The sequence below is a fragment of the Heloderma suspectum genome, chromosome 2, assembly GCF_057233095.1.
Source record: "Heloderma suspectum isolate Gila_16-S chromosome 2, 16-S_ref, whole genome shotgun sequence".
Classification (NCBI taxonomy): Eukaryota; Metazoa; Chordata; class Lepidosauria; order Squamata; family Helodermatidae; genus Heloderma; species Heloderma suspectum.
Window position 1 is genome coordinate 344,390,735 of NC_139459.1, and position 4,854 is coordinate 344,395,588.

Consider the following 4,854-nt stretch of genomic DNA (forward strand, 5'->3'; position numbering starts at 1 on the left):
TCGTTTTTTTATTTTTACTGGTATCCACCAAATGGTGCCAGGTGCAGGTAAGCAGACACTAAAAATGCAGCCCTGGGAATTGTAGGACTTTTTTCTGTGTAAATACACATAGGATTGCACCGTATGAGAAGTGAGGACCAGCGTGACTCTCTGCACATGGAAAGGAAAGGCTCCTCCTGTGCAAGCACCGAGTCATTGCTGACTCCTAGAGGGACGCCGCTTTCGCTGGCATTTTCATGGCAGACTATAGCAGGGTGGTTTGCCATTGCCTTCCCCAGTCGTGACTGCCTTTCCCCCAGCAAGCTGGGTACTCATTTTACCCACCTCGGAAGGATGGACGGCTGAGTCGACCTGAGCTGGCTACCTGAGACCCGGCTTCCGCTGGGATCGAACTCAGGTCATGGGGAGAGTTTTAGTTGCAATACTGCCACCTACCACTCTGTGCCACATGAGGCTCAAAGGAAAAGTTCCTCCTGTGCAAGCACCGGGTCATTACTGACCCCTAGAGGGATGCCGCTTGCGCTGGCGTTTTTGTGGCAGACTATAGCGGGGTGGTTTGCCATTGCCTTCCCCAGTCGTGGCTACCTTTCCCCCAGCAAGCTGAGTACTCATTTTACCGGCCTCGGAAGGTTGGCGGGCCGAGTCGACCTGAGCCGGGTACCTGGGACTCAGGTTCTGCTGGGATCGAACTCAGGTCGTGGGGAGAGTTGTGGTTACAATACTGCCGCCTACCACTCAGAATTTGTGACTTCTACCGGTACCAAGCTCAAGAGTCGTTTCTCTTGCTCTGTTTCTCACACACGCCAATCCTGCTTTCCCCCAAGTGTTGCTTTTTTTTCAGCAAGGGGGGGGGGCTGGGGGAGGATGTTGCATAATGCCTGTGATACTGGAGGGAGCATATAGCCACCAGGAGTAGTGGCTGTTGATAGCCTTATGCTCCATCGATTTGTCTAATCCCTTTTTCAAGCCATCCAAGTTGGTAGCCATCACTACATCTTGTGGTTGTGCATTCCATAGTTAAACGATGTGCTGTGTGAAAAAGTACTTCATTTTATTTGTCTTGAATCCCATACCACTGAGCTTCATTGGATGACCCTGGGTTCTGTTTTAGCAATTTTAACGTGTAAAGTGTATGACAGTACATTTTTCACCAATCCCTATAAGCATGAATGCTATTTCACCTATTTTACTCTTGGTGTTGGGCAGTAGAGGCACAAAGGTAATAAGCTGCCCTAGTCCACTTAAGCCGAAATAAACGGCAAACAGCGAAAGTCCAGTGTGCTGCCTTGTACCATTGGGTGGTGGAAGGGTTGCGCTACCTGCCTGCTGCCTACGTTGCTGTTGTTCAGTCGTGTCCGACTCTTCGTGACCCCATGGACCATAGCACGCCAGGCCTTCCTGTCCTGTGCTCTCTCCCGGAGTGTGCTCAAGTCCACATATTCATTGCATCGGTGATACTCTCTAGTCAACTCATCCTCTGCTGTCCCCTTCACCTTTTGCCTTCAATCCTTCCCAGCATCAGGGTCTTTTCCAGGGAGTTTTCTCTTCGCATTAGGTGGCCAAAATATTGGAGCTTCAGCTTCAGTATCTGTCCTTCCAATAAGCAGTCAGGGTTGATTTCCTTTAGGATGGACTGATTTGACCTCCTTGCAGTCCAGGGGACTCATAAGAGTCTTCTCCAGCAACACAGTTCGAAAGCATTGATTCTTTGGCGCTCAGCCTTCCTTGTAGTCCAGCTCTCACAGCCATATGTTGCTACTGGGAAAACCATAGCTTTGATTAGACAGACCTTTGTCGGCAAGGTGATGTCTCTGCTTCTTACTATGCTGTCTAGGTTTGCCATAGCTTTTCTCCCAAAGAGCAAGCGTCTTGTAATTTCATGGCTACAGTCACCGTCTGCGGTGATCTTGGAGTCCAAGAAAATAAAATCTGTCACTGCTTCCATTTCTTCCCCTTCTATATGCTAGGAAGTGATGGGGCCAGATGCCATGATCTTAGTTTTTTTAATGTTGAGTTTCAAACCAGTTTTTGCACTCTCCACTTTCATCCTCGACAAGAGGCTGTTTAGATCCTCTTCGCTTTCTGCCATTAGGGTGGTATCATCTGCGTATCTGAGGTTGTTGATAATTCTCCCGGCAATCTTAATTCCGACCTGTGACTCATCCAACCCGGCGTTTCTCATGATGTACTCTGCATATAAATTAAATAAGCAGGGTGACAATATGCAGCCTTGTACTCCTTTCCCAATTTTGAACCAATCGGTTGTTCCATGTCCGGTTCTTACTGTTGCTTCTTGACCCTTGTACAGGTTTCTCAGGGGACAGGTAAGGTGGTCTGGTACCCCATCTCTTTAAGAATTTGCCACAGTTTGTTGTGATCCACACAATCAAAGGCTTTAGCATAGTCAGTGAAGCAGAAATAGACGTTTTCCTGGAATTCTCTTGCTTTCTCCATGATCCAGCAAATGTTGGCGATTTGATCTCTAGTTCCTCTGCCTCTTCGAAACCCAGCTTGTACTTCCGGTAGTTCTCGGTTCACATACTGCTGAAGCCTAGCTTGTAGGATTTTGAGCATCACCTTGCTGGCATGTGAAATGAGTGCAATTGTACAGTAGTTTGAACACTCTTTGGCATTGCCCTTCTTTGGAATGTAAACTGACCTTTTCCAGTCTTGTGGCCATTATTGAGTGTTCCAAATTTGTTGGCATATTGAGTGCAGCACTTCAACAGCATCTTCTAGGATTTTAAATAGCTCAGCTGGAATACTGTCATCTTTGCTAGCTTTGTTGTTAGTAATGCTTCCTAAGGCCCACTTGACTTCACTCTCGAGGATGTCTGGCTCTAGTTCAGTGACTGCACTATCATGGCTATCAGGGACATTCCGATCTTTCCTGTATAGTTCTTCTTTGTATTCTTTCCACCTCTTCTTAATCTCATCTGCTTCTGTTAGGTCCCTGCCTTCTTTGTCCTGTATCATGCCCACCTTTGCACAAAACGTTCCTTGATATCTCCGATTTTCTTGAAGAGGCCTCTAGTCTTTCCCATTCTGTTCTCCTCGATTTCTTTGCATTGTTCATTTAAGAAGGCCTTCTTATCTCTCCTTGCTATTCTCTGGAAATCTGCATTCAGTTGGATATATCTTCCCCTTTCTCCTTTGCTTTTCGCTTGCCTTTTTGCCTCAACTACTTGTAAAGCCTCATCAGACAGCCACTTTGCTTTCTAGCTGTTCTTTTTCTTTGGGATGGATTGAGTTGCTGCCTCCTGAACAATGTTACGGACCTCCGTCCATAGTTCCTCAGGCACTCTGTCTATCAGGTCTAATCCCTTAAATCTATTCCTCACCTCCACTGTGTATTCATAAGGGATATGATTTAGGTCATACCTGAATGGTTTAGTGGTTTTCCCTACGTTCTTCAATTTAAGCCGAAATTTTGCAACAAGAAGCTCATGATCTGAGCCACAGTCAGCTCCAGGTCTTGTTTTTACTGACTGTATAGAGCTTCTCCATCTTTGGCTGCAAAGGACATAATCAATCTGATTTCGATATTGACATCTGGTGATGTCCATGTGTAGAGTCGCCTCTTGTGCTGTTGGAAAAGAGTATTTGCTATGATCAGCGTGTTCTCTTGGCAAAACTCTATTAGCTTTTGTCCTGCTTCATTTTGTACATCAAGGCCATGCTTGCCTGTTATCCCAGTGATTTCTTGACTTCCTACTTTAGCATTCCAATCCCCTATGATGAGGAGGACATCTTTTTTTGGTGTTAGTTCTAGAAGGTGTTGTAGGTCTTCATAGAACCGATCAGCCTCAGCTTCTTCGGCCTCAGTGGTTGGGGCATAGACTTGAATTACTGTGATGTTGAATGGTTTGCCTTGGATTCGTACTGAGATCATTCTATCGTTTTTGAGATTGTACCCCAGTACTGCTTTTCCCACCCTTTTGTTGACTATGAGTGCTACTCCATTTCTTCTAAGGGATTCTTGCCCACAGGAGTAGATATGATGGTCACCTGAATTAAATTCGCCCATGCTTGTCCATTTTAGTTCTCTGATTCCCAAGATGTCGATGTTCAATCTTGCCATCTCATGTTTGACCACCTCCAGCTTACCTTGATTCATTAATCTTACATTCCAGGTTCCTAAACAATACTGTTCTTTACAGCATCGGATTTTCTTTTCACCACCAGACACATCCACAGCTGAGTGTCCTTTCGGCTTTGGCCCAGCCGCTTCACTCTTTCTGGAGCTACTTGGAAATACCCTCTGCTCTTCCCCAGTAGTATATTGGACACCTTCCGACCTGAGGGGCTCATCTTCCAGCATCATATCTTTTAGCCTTGTGATACATTCCATGGGGTTTTCTTGGCAAGAATACTGGAGTGGGTTGCCATTGCCTTCTCCAGTGGACCACATTTTGTCAGAACTCTCCGCCATGACCTGTCCGTCTTGGGTGGCCCTGCACGTCATAGCTTATGGCTTCACTGAGTTACGCAAGCCCCTTCACCACAACAAGGCAGTGATCCATAAAGAGGGCTGCCTACATATGCTGGCTTAAATAAGACATCCGTATATAGGCTTGGTTCCTGCTTCTCACTCAGTTTCCCATAAGCACAAGCCAAATTTCAGTTTCTGCAAGACTTCAGGTAATATACCATATAATTTTACTATTCCAAGACAGACAATGTTGCCTCTTTTCTTATCCTCCAGGAGCCTCCCACCTCTGCAGGCATAGATCTAGCAGAGGGGGAAAACCTTTTGTGAGTGATAGTCAATAAAAGATGTTCAGACCAAGAAAAATGCCTTCCACAAGGAAAGCGAGGAAAAGAGGCAGAGAAAGAAAATTTTATTTTTTGTTT